We start from the raw sequence: 13028 nt of genomic DNA on the forward strand, positions 1-13028 counted from the left end.
GGAAGAAGTGACTGCTGCTCTGAAGGTTTTTCCCAGTCTCTGCCCCTATGACCATTCATTTGTCCTCTACGTGCAAAAATATAATTAGTAGAATACTGCCTCCTACCTACAAAAATATAACTACTATAGTACTGCTCACTATGTACAATATAACTACTATAATACTGCCCCTATGTACAAGAATATAACTACTATAATACTGCCCACTATGTACAAGAATATAGCTACTATAATACTGCCCCCTATGTACAAGAATATAACTACTATAAATACTGCTCCTATGTACAAGAATATAACTACTATAATACTGTCCCTATGTACAAGAATATAACTACTATAATACTGCCCCTATGTACAAGAATATAACTACTATAATACTGTCCCTATGTACAAGAATATAACTACTATAATACTGACCCCTATGTACAAGAATATAACTACTATAAATACTGCTCCTATGTACAAGAATATAACTACTATAATACTGACCCCTATGTACAAGAATATAACTACTATAATACTGACCCCTATGTACAAGAATATAACTACTATAATACTGCCCCCTATGTACAAGAATATAACTACTATAATACTGCCCCCTATGTACAAGAATATAACTACTATAATACTGCTCCTATGTACAAGAATATAACTACTATAATACTGCCCCTATGTACAAGAATATAATTACTATAATACTGCCCCTATGTACAAGAATAGAACTACTATAATACTGCCCCTATGTACAATAGAACTACTATAATACTGCTCCCTATGCACAAGAATAGAACTACTATAATACTGCCCCCTATCTACAAAAATATAACTACTATAGTACTGCTCACTATGTAAAATGTAACTACTATATTACTGCCCATATGTACAACATTATAACTACTATAATACTGCTCCCTATGTACAAGAATATAACTACTATAATACTGCCCCTATGTACAACAATATAACTACTATAATACTGCTCCTATGTACAATATAACTACTATAATACTTCCCCTATGTGCAAGAATATAACTACTATAATACTGCTCCCTATGTACAAGAATATAACTACTATAATACTGCCCCTATATACAACATAACTACTATAATACTGCTCCCCATGTACAAGAATATAACTTTGTCTCCGGTCTGTGGAGGGATTTTTTGGGCTCTAGCCCCTATCTATGATGACCCTGACTGAGTCACCTTGGCTGAGTCCAGGTTGCGTCGCCTTCAGCAGGGAAATCGGTCAGTGGAGACGTATAACTCCGAATTCGGCAACTGACACTAAGTGCAATGACCCAGCTCTCGGAAGCCAATTTCTTCAGGGTCTTACTGAAAGGTTGAAGGATGCTTTGGCAGGGTACAAAACTACAAAACCCCAGAGTCCTTGGCGGCTGCTATGTCATTGGCTATACGTGTTGACAAACGCCTTCGGAATATAGGTGAGTAAGACCACCTTCTCCAGAGCCTCTTTTTCAGGGTATTGCCTTTATGCTAGAGATGAACCAGTTCTGGAGAAGGTGGAGGAACCCATGCAGTTAGGGGGTGCCTCTGCGTCATACATTTTCCCTGGAGATTCACAAGAAGGGATTGTGTTTTTTTGTGTGTGTGTGTGGGAAAAAAAGGGGCATTTTATTGGGGTTTGTCCTTTTGATCCCCAAGCAAAAGGAGACTTGTTTAACCCTTGGTAGTCTAGAGTGGAATAAGCAAGAGGTGCATTTATCGTCAACCTGCAGTTCTCAGTTTGTCCTGCTAGCAACTACCAAAGTCCAGACTGTGTAATCTTTCTGGCCCTGAGAGACAAGCCATGAAGGTTTTCTCCAAGTTCGATTTTAAGGGGGGGCCTACAACCTGGTTAGAATCAGAGAAGGGGATGAATGGAAGACGGGTCATTTCGAGAGTCGTTCATGCATTTCGGTCTGACCAACACACCTGTGGTATTCCAGCATTTCATTAATTATATTGTTCATCATTTAGTGAGCAGGTTTGTGGTGGTCTATCTGGACAATATTTTGATTTATTCACCAGATTTTGAGACACATCGGGGCATGTTAAACAGGTGCTGCAAATATTAAGGGATAACGCACTATATGCCACACTACAAAAATGTGTTTTCGCTGTCCAGGAGGTGCAGTTTTTGGAGTACCTGTTGTCATCTTCAGGTTTTCGGATGGATCCAGAGAAGATCTGTGCAGTCTTTGATTGGGACCATCCTGAGAACCTGAAGTCTCTACAATATTTTCTGGGCTTTACTAATTTTTACCGGAAATTCATCCAAAATTATATAATATAGTTTTGAAACCCCTTACTGATAAGACAAGGAAGGGGTTTGATTTTTCCAAATGGTCGGATGCCTCCCTGCAGGCTTTTTCCTCCCCCAAAGAGCTGTTTTGCCCTGGCCCCTATACTTGGTCAACCCGATGTTCTCCAACCCTTTGTTGTGGAGGTTGATGTGTTGGAGATGGGGGTGGGGGCTGTGTTGTCGCAGGGTCTGTCCCCTAGTAAATGGTGTCCATGCGCTTTCTTTTCTAAGAAATTGTCTTCGGCTGAAATTATGACATGGGCAATAGGGAGCTTTTGGCGATTTTAAATTGGCATTTGAAGAATGGTGACATTGGTTGGAGGAGGCTGTCAATCCCATTAATGTTATTACTGACCATAAGAACCTCTTATACCTTCAATCGGCTAAATGTCTTAACCCTAGGCTGGCTGGAGGGTCCCTGTTTTACTAGGTTCAATTTTGTTGTCACTTTCCGTCCAGGGTTCAAAAATGTCAAGGCTGATGCTTTGTCCCAGAACTTCCCTGGTGGTGGTGACCAGGAGAAACCTGCCTCAATTTTTCAGAAGGGGGTAGTAATTTCGGCATTGTACATTAAGCTGGACAGTGAGGTGTTGGAGGCCTAGGGGGACGCCCCTGCCTCCTGCCCTTCAGGAAGGGTTTTTGTACCAACTAAACTGCACTGCAAAGTAATTAAGAAACATCACAACACTGTGATTGCTGGCCATCCATCATTTTTGATGGCCAGGGTTGCATCGGGATGTGGTTGAATACGTATCTGCTTGTAGTATCTGTATGCGTTCTAAGGTATCGTACAGTTAGGGCCAGAAATATTTGGACAGTGACACAATTTTCGCGAGTTGGGCTCTGCATGCCACCACATTGGATTTGAAATGAAACCTCTACAACAGAATTCAAGTGCAGATTGTAACGTTTAATTTGAAGGGTTGAACAAAAATATCTGATAGAAAATGTAGGAATTGTACACATTTCTTTACAAACACTCCACATTTTAGGAGGTCAAAAGTAATTGGACAAATAAACATAACCTAAACAAAATATTTTTATTTTCAATATTTTGTTGCAAATCCTTTGGAGGCAATCACTGCCTTAAGTCTGGAACCCATGGACATCACCAAACGTTGGGTTTCCTCCTTCTTAATGCTTTGCCAGGCCTTTACAGCCGCAGCCTTCAGGTCTTGCTTGTTTGTGGGTCTTTCCGTCTTAAGTCTGGATTTGAGCAAGTGAAATGCATGCTCAATTGGGTTTAGATCTGGAGATTGACTTGGCCATTGCAGAATGTTCCACTTTTTGGCACTCATGAACTCCTGGGTAGCTTTGGCTGTATGCTTGGGGTCATTGTCCATCTGTACTATGAAGCGCCGTCCAATCAACTTTGCAGCATTTGGCTGAATCTGGGCTGAAAGTATATCCCGGTACACTTCAGAATTCATCCGGCTACTCTTGTCTGCTCTTATGTCATCAATAAACACAAGTGACCCAGTGCCATTGAAAGCCATGCATGCCCATGCCATCACGTTGCCTCCACCATGTTTTACAGAGGATGTGGTGTGCCTTGGATCATGTGCCGTTCCCTTTTTTCTCCAAACTTTTTTTCTTCCCATCATTCTGGTACAGGTTGATCTTTGTCTCATCTGTCCATAGAATACTTTTCCAGAACTGAGCTGGCTTCTTGAGGTGTTTTTCTGCAAATTTAACTCTGGCCTGTCTATTTTTGGTATTGATGAATGGTTTGCATCTAGATGTGAACCCTTTGTATTTACTGTCATGGAGTCTTCTCTTTACTGTTGACTTAGAGACAGATACACCTACTTCACTGAGAGTGTTCTGGACTTCAGTTGATGTTGTGAACGGGTTCTTCTTCACCAAATTAAGTATGCGGCGATCATCCACCACTGTTGTCATCCGTGGACGCCCAGGCCTTTTTGAGTTCCCAAGCTCACCAGTCAATTCCTTTTTTCTCAGAATGTACCCAACTGTTGATTTTGCTACTCCAAGCACGTCTGCTATCTCTCTGATGGATTTTTTCTTTTTTTTCAGCCTCAGGATGTTCTGCTTCACCTCAATTGAGAGTTCCTTTGACCGCATGTTGTCTGCTCACAGCAACAGCTTCCAAATGCAAAACCACACACCTGGAATCCACCCCTGACCTTTTAACTACTTCATTGATTACAGGTTAACGAGGGAGACGCCTTCAGAGTTAATTGCAGCCCTTAGAGTCCATTGTCCAATTACTTTTGGTCCCTTGAAAAAGAGGACGCTATGCATTACAGAGCTATGATTCCTAAACCCTTTCTCTGATTTGGATGTGGAAACTATCATATTGCAGCTGGGAGTGTGCACTTTCAGCCCATATTATATATATAATTGTATTTCTGAACATGTTTTTGTAAACAGCTAAAATAACAAAACTTGTGTCACTGTCCAAATATTTCTGGCCCTAACTGTATATCTGTCCATCTGGTACTCTTCTTCCGCTACCTATTCCTAGCAGGCCATGGATGCACTTGTCCACGGGTTTTATTACTTACCTACCGGTATCTGCAGGCAAGACTGTGGTTTTGTTGGTTGTAGCTAGGTTCAATAAGATGGTTCATTTTGTCGCATTACAAGCATTTCCGAATGCCAAGATTCTTGCTCAGGTGTTTATTAATGAGATTGTGAAGCTCCACGGAACCGAATCGCGGGACCAATTTGTTTTCACGTTCTGGAGAGCGTTCTGTTCTTGACTGGGGGTACAGCTGTCCGTTTCCTCTGCCTTCCATCCCCAGTTGAATGGACAGACCGAGTGCGTTAATCATAATTTGGAGGCTTACCTTAGGTGTTTTGTCTACGAGAATCAGGAGGATTGGGCATCCTACTTATTGCAGGGAGAATTTGCTATTAATAATCACCATCAAGAATCCACCGGTAGGTCATCGTTCTTTGGTGCCTACGGTTACCATCCACAGTTTGGTACTTTTGGTGGGGGAGGGGCTTCTGGAGTTCCCAAGGAGGAACGTTTTTGGTTCGTCGCTCTCCTCAGTGTAGCGGGGGTTCTGAGTAATTTGAAGATCCTGGGAGACAGGTACAAACATATGGCTGACAGAAAATGCTTGCCACATCCGTACCTGAATGTGAATGACTTTGTGTGGTATTCTACCAGGAATATCAAGTTGAGGGTTCCTTCCTAAAAGTTGGGTCCTAGATTTATTTGTCCTTTTAAAATAACAGATGTCATTAACCCAGCAGCATTTCGTCTTGAGCTACCTCAGGCCCTTATGATCATCAATGTCTTTCACAGGTCTCTGCTCAAGAAATATGTGGAACCTCTTGAGTCTTCACCCCTACAACCACCCCAATAATGGTTGATGTAATCTAGAGTTTCAGATTTTGAGGATCGTAGATTCTCGCCTCCAACGTTGTTCCCTACAATCCTTGGTGAAGTCGAAGGGTTATGGCCCAGAGGAAAGGATGTGGGTTTCAGCATCAGAGGTGCATGCCCACAGGATGGTTCATTCATTCCACACATCTTATCCTGAGAAACCTGGTCCTGAGTCCACTCGTAGACGGGGGGATATTGCCACCAATGTGTCAGATGCTACAGTCGCTTTGCATCTGGCTGCAGAAGGCCTCTGCTTTTGGCATTGCAGACGCCTTCTTAATTATTCTAACTTTTGGACCCAGTGAAAACCTCCCTCCAGCTCTAATTGACACACCTGGACCTGGGTGTTTATAGACTCTTCTATAGACTCTGCTTCAGGGAGTCTCCGGTGATACTCACATTTTTCCCTTGTGAAGGTTTGGAGCTATAGCAGTCGGCTTACTTTCTCTCTGGTGCTGTTGGAGGACGTTTGGTGTTACCTCTCTGAGTCTGCTCAACGTAAGTTGCTTCCCCCTTGTTTGTCTCCCTTTTTGCTGTTAGTGCACAGTGGGGACTGACCAGTGCTCACCTGCCTCTTCCCTATTCAGGGCCTATCTCTAGGGATACACAGGGCTTAGGTTACTGCTCGGCGATTGGTGTGGAAACAGTATAGGGACGGTTGGGGAGGCAGGGTGCTATTAGATCTGCCTAGGGGTCTCCACGCCCCCTTAGCGTTTGGGCTTCTTTCCCCTCATGTTGCACTTAGTCTTTCCATACTGTGCATGACTTATCAATACTATAATACTGCCCCTATGTACAAGAATATAATACTGCCCCTATGTACAAGAATATAACTACTGTAATACTGCCCCCTATGTGGCAGCTCTGGTAGTGGCGAGGTGGCAGCCCCGATGGTGGTGAGGTGGCAGCTCTGGTGGTGGTGAGGTGGCAGCTTGCGTGGTGGTGGGTGGCAGCTCTGGTGGTGGTGAGGTGGTAGCTTGCATGGTGGTGTTTGGCAGCTCTGGTGGTGGTGAGGTGGCAACTTGTGTGGTGGTAGGTGGCAGCTGCGGTGGTGGTGGGTGGCAGCTGCGGTGGTGGTGAGGTGGCAGCACCGATGGTGGTGAGGTGGCAGCCCCGGTGGTGGTGAGGTGGCAGCTCTGGTGGTGGTGAGGTGGCAGCTTGCATGGTGGTGGGTGGCAGCTCTTGTGGTGGTGAGGTGGCAGCTTGCGTGGTGGTGGGTGGCAGCTGCGGTGGTGGTGAGGTGGCAGCTCCGATGGTGAGGTGGCAGCTCTGGTGGTGGTGAGGTGGCAGCCCCGGTGGTGGAGGGTGGCAGCTCTGGTGGTGGTGAGGTGGCAGCTCTGGTGGTGATGAGGTGGCAGCCCCGGTGGTGGTGGGTGGCAGCTCTGGTGGTGGTGAGGTGGCAGCTCTGGTGGTGGTGAGGTGGCAGCTTACGTGGTGGTGGGTGGCAGCTTCTGTGGTGGTGGGTGGCAGCTGCGGTGGTGGTGAGGTGGCAGCGCTGATGGTGGTGAGATGGCAGCCCCGGTGGTGGTGAGGAGGCAGCTCTGGTGGTGGTGAGGTGGCAGCTTGCGTGGTGGTGGGTGGCAGCTGCGGTGGTGGTGAGGTGGCAGCTCCGATGGTGAGGTGGCAGCTCTGGTGGTGGTGAGGTGGCAGCTCTGGTGGTGGTGAGGTGGCAGCTCTGGTGGTGATGAGGTGGCAGCCCCGGTGGTGGTGGGTGGCAGCTCTGGTGGTGGTGAGGTGGCAGCTCTGGTGGTGGTGAGGTGGCAGCTTACGTGGTGGTGGGTGGCAGCTTCTGTGGTGGTGGGTGGCAGCTGCGGTGGTGGTGAGGTGGCAGCGCTGATGGTGGTGAGATGGCAGCCCCAGTGGTGGTGAGGAGGCAGCTCTGGTGGTGGTGAGGTGGCAGCTTGCATGGTGGTGAGGTGGCAGCTCTGGTGGTGGTGAGGTGGCAGCTCTGGTGGTGGTGAGGTGGCAGCTCTGGTGGTGGTGAGATGGCAGCTGTGGTGGTGAGGTGGGTTACTGCAGGCTGTAGCTTTCTTGAAGAGATGAGTGTTCTGCTTTTGGCTCAACTGAATTGGGCTTAGGTCAGCACTGGGTCTAGTGTGGAATCACACATGGAGCTTTGCTTGCAGTTTTTGAAGGAAAACACAGTAAATGATCCTGGAATTTTTCTAGTTTCTTTAGGAATTGAGATGCAATGAAGACAGGTCTCATATTGGTTCATAATTAATTTTATTGATTAGAAAAGGGTATCATCCTGGTCGTCCATACATATATCACAGCACAACAAGCCCCCTCCCACCAATACGTAATCTATAGAACCACAGACACTGCGGAAAAACCTGCATGTTCTTCAAGGGGTTGTCCACATATGAAAATTTTAAATGTGTTTAAAACATAAATATATACAAATTATTAATATTCTCCTATTAAGAACAGTGTGATAGGATTGTCGCCCTCAATTCTGGCAGCGCCACTCCGTGCGTGTGCTCAGCGCAGGAGAGAGGTTTCGGCGTGTGCCTGATTCTGTGTGTAAAGGGGGCTAGCTAACCTGAAGCAATCCACTGAGGGGAACACACAGGTCTGTACAGAGCAGATGAGCCAGAGCAGATTCCACCCGATCGATGGGAGGACTTGGTGTCAGACCGCCACCGATCCCATATTTCCTCCCAGACAATCTCTTTAATACAAGAATATTACTAAGTTGTATATATTTATATTCTAGAAAATATATTATTTTTTTCATACTAACAATCCCTCTACTGACTTAATTGGACTCTAAGATCTGAACATTTGGACGGTCACTGGCCTAAACCAAGATTGCAAATTACTATAATAAACCTTGCAATTTGAGAAATCTGCTTTTTCTACTCTTATGAGCCACTTCTTTTCCTAACCCTGCATTTTAAACTCTAAAAATCTGCTAAACTTTCTCTTGGTCATAGTAAGATGGACTGACAACTCACTGAAGTATCAGGTTACAGCTCCTAATAAAACCTATGGAGAAGCAAAGGTGGAGGAAGAGGGAAATGCATGGAGAGGCACTGACACAGCCAGAAAAGCAAATTGATTCTGGAGCTTCTAGCAAGTGATTTGTCTCACAGCTGCTCTGCTCAGCACTGCTGTATGATGGTCTCCATGTTGGTGCTTTCTAGTAAGTGTCTTATCTCACCCTAGTGCTGCATTCACAGCTACACTGCTCAAGTCTGTGTGTGTTGTGTATGGGAGACGTCATAGCAGCTCGTCACCACCCACTAGCTACAGAACTGAAAATTCAGAATTTCCTAATTAGAAGTCATCTTACATGTCCAGATCGGAGAGTCCCATTAATTAGTCAGAAGGACATGTTTTGAAATTACTACGAAAAAATCTCAAAACACTAAACAGGATAATAAGGATAAAAAGAAGGAATGAAAGGGTGAGAGCGAAGAAAAGCTCAGATGATTTTTCCTTTGCGGTGTGTATGACAGGTTCTGTAATATCTGTTTTATTATCAGGTTTATTACACAGTAATCGCATTATTGTAGTGAGATAGCGAGTCTGCGCCTGTAATCTAGTGCAATAAATCCCGGCGGCCGTACCAGAATATCATGATTCCCCGGCCACACAAATCACTCACAGGAGTTATCCGGGATTAAAAGAAAATCATCTCAAAGCAGAAAATGATAAAAACAACATTACAACCAATTATACGAACAATCTCCTACAAAAGACTAAAATCAAAATACACAAATCTCACAAATACTGAGGGAAAAGTATGCAGATCCCCAGCCCCCCATACACAATAGATAGCAGTCGCCCCCATACACAATAGATAGCAGTCGCCCCCCACACACAATAGATAGCAGTCGCTCCCCCATACACAATAGATAGCAGTCGCCCCCCACACACAATAGATAGCAGTCGCCCCCCCATACACAGTAGATAGCAGTCGCCCCCACACACAATAGATAGCAGTCGCCCCCCATACACAATAGATAGCAGTCGCCCCCCATACACAATAGATAGCAGTCGCCCCCCACACACAATAGATAGCAGTCGCCCCCCATACACAATAGATAGCAGTCGCCCCCCACATACAATAGATAGCAGTCGCTCCCCCATACACAATAGATAGCAGTCGCCCCCCATACACAATAGATAGCAGTCGCCCCCCACACACAATAGATAGCAGTCGCCCCCCATACACAATAGATAGCAGTCGCCCCCCACACACAATAGATAGCAGTCGCTCCCCCATACACAATAGATAGCAGTCGCTCCCCCATACACAATAGATAGCAGTCGCCCCCCACACACAATAGATAGCAGTCGCCCCCCACACACAATAGATAGCAGTCGCCCCCCACACACAATAGATAGCAGTCGCCCCCACACACAATAGATAGTAGTCGCCCATACAATAGATAGCAGTCGCCCCCACACACAATAGATAGTAGTCGCCCATACAATAGATAGCAGTCGCCCCCCCACACACAATAGATAGCAGTCGCCCATACAATAGATAGCAGTCGCCCCCCACACACAATAGATAGCAGTCGCCCCCACACACAATAGATAGCAGTCGCCCCCACACACAATAGATAGTAGTCGCCCATACAATAGATAGCAGTCGCCCCCCACACACAATAGATAGTAGTCGCCCGCCCATACAATAGATAGCAGTCGCCCCCCCATACACAATAGATAGCAGTCGCCCCCACACACAATAGATAGCAGTCGCCCCCACACACAATAGATAGTAGTCGCCCATACAATAGATAGCAGTCGCCCCCCACACACAATAGATAGCAGTCGCCCGCCCATACAATAGATAGCAGTCGCCCCCCACACACAATAGATAGTAGTCGCCCATACAATAGATAGCAGTCGCCCCCCACACACAATAGATAGTAGTCGCCCCCACACACAATAGATAGCAGTCGCCCCCCACACACAATAGATAGCAGTCGCCCGCCCATACAATAGATAGCAGTCGCCCCCACACACAATAGATAGCAGTCGCCCCCCACACACAATAGATAGCAGTCGCCCCCACACACAATAGATAGCAGTCGCCCGCCCATACAATAGATAGCAGTCGCCCCCCACACACAATAGATAGCAGTCGCCCGCCCATACAATAGATAGCAGTCGCCCCCACACACAATAGATAGTAGTTGCCCCCACACACAATAGATAGTAGTTGCCCCCCATACACAATAGATAGCAGTCGCCCCCACACACAATAGATAGCAGTCGCCCCCCACACACAATAGATAGTAGTTGCCCCCACACACAATAGATAGTAGTTGCCCCCCATACACAATAGATAGCAGTCGCCCCCACACACAATAGATAGCAGTCGCCCCCCACACACAATAGATAGCAGTCGCCCCCCACACACAATAGATAGTAGTCGCCCATACAATAGATAGCAGTCGCCCCCACACACAATAGATAGTAGTTGCCCCCACACACAATAGATAGTAGTTGCCCCCCATACACAATAGATAGCAGTCGCCCCCACACACAATAGATAGCAGTCGCCCCCCACACACAATAGATAGCAGTCGCCCCCACACACAATAGATAGTAGTTGCCCCCACACACAATAGATAGTAGTTGCCCCCCACACACAATAGATAGCAGTCGCCCCCACACACAATAGATAGCAGTCGCCCCCCACACACAATAGATAGCAGTCGCCCCCCACACACAATAGATAGTAGTCGCCCATACAATAGATAGCAGTCGCCCCCCACACACAATAGATAGTAGTCGCCCCCACACACAATAGATAGCAGTCGCCCCCCACACACAATAGATAGCAGTCGCCCGCCCATACAATAGATAGCAGTCGCCCCCACACACAATAGATAGCAGTCGCCCCCCACACACAATAGATAGCAGTCGCCCCCATACACAATAGATAGCAGTCGCCCCCACACACAATAGATAGCAGTCGCCCGCCCATACAATAGATAGCAGTCGCCCCCACACACAATAGATAGCAGTCGCCCGCCACACACAATAGATAGCAGTCGCCCCCCACACACAATAGATAGTAGTCGCCCCCACACACAATAGATAGCAGTCGCCCCCCACACACAATAGATAGCAGTCGCCCGCCCATACAATAGATAGCAGTCGCCCCCACACACAATAGATAGCAGTCGCCCCCCACACACAATAGATAGCAGTCGCCCCCATACACAATAGATAGCAGTCGCCCCCCACACACAATAGATAGCAGTCGCCCGCCCATACAATAGATAGCAGTCGCCCCCCACACACAATAGATAGCAGTCGCCCCCATACAAAATAGATAGCAGTCGCCCCCACACACAATAGATAGCAGTCGCCCGCCCATACAATAGATAGCAGTCGCCCCCCACACACAATAGATAGCAGTCGCCCGCCACACACAATAGATAGCAGTCGCCCCCACACACAATAGATAGCAGTCGCCCGCCCATACAATAGATAGCAGTCGCCCCCACACACAATAGATAGCAGTCGCCCGCCCATACAATAGATAGCAGTCGCCCCCCACACACAATAGATAGCAGTCGCCCGCCCATACAATAGATAGCAGTCGCCCCCACACACAATAGATAGTAGTTGCCCCCACACACAATAGATAGTAGTTGCCCCCACACACAATAGATAGTAGTCGCCCATACAATAGATAGCAGTCGCCCCCCACACACAATAGATAGTAGTCGCCCCCACACACAATAGATAGCAGTCGCCCCCCACACACAATAGATAGCAGTCGCCCGCCCATACAATAGATAGCAGTCGCCCCCACACACAATAGATAGTAGTTGCCCCCACACACAATAGATAGTAGTTGCCCCCCATACACAATAGATAGCAGTCGCCCCCACACACAATAGATAGCAGTCGCCCCCACACACAATAGATAGTAGTTGCCCCCCACACACAATAGATAGTAGTTGCCCCCCCATACACAATAGATAGCAGTCGCCCCCACACACAATAGATAGCAGTCGCCCCCACACACAATAGATAGTAGTTGCCCCCCATACACAATAGATAGTAGTCGTTCGGCCAACAGTTGTCTCTCCGGGATCCCTCATACTCGCTGACGCTCTCCCGTGTTCTCTATGAGACGCCGCGGTCACTTATCTCCTGGAGAACAGAAGAATCGGCGGTCAGACACCAGACATGCCGGATCCTTCCTTCTCTGTCCTGGAAGAGCCTGGGGCCCCCACACATTAGACTGTCGGCCGATATCCGAGGATTCAGCTGATGTTACTCTGATGTGTATGGGGGGCTTTATACTGAATACAGACAGATCTGCTGATATCGCAGGGATTGGCCACAATCTGATGTGCATGGCGGATTCCAGACTCTCCCCGA

This window comes from Ranitomeya imitator, chromosome 2, assembly GCF_032444005.1.
Source record: "Ranitomeya imitator isolate aRanImi1 chromosome 2, aRanImi1.pri, whole genome shotgun sequence".
Lineage (NCBI taxonomy): Eukaryota > Metazoa > Chordata > Amphibia > Anura > Dendrobatidae > Ranitomeya > Ranitomeya imitator.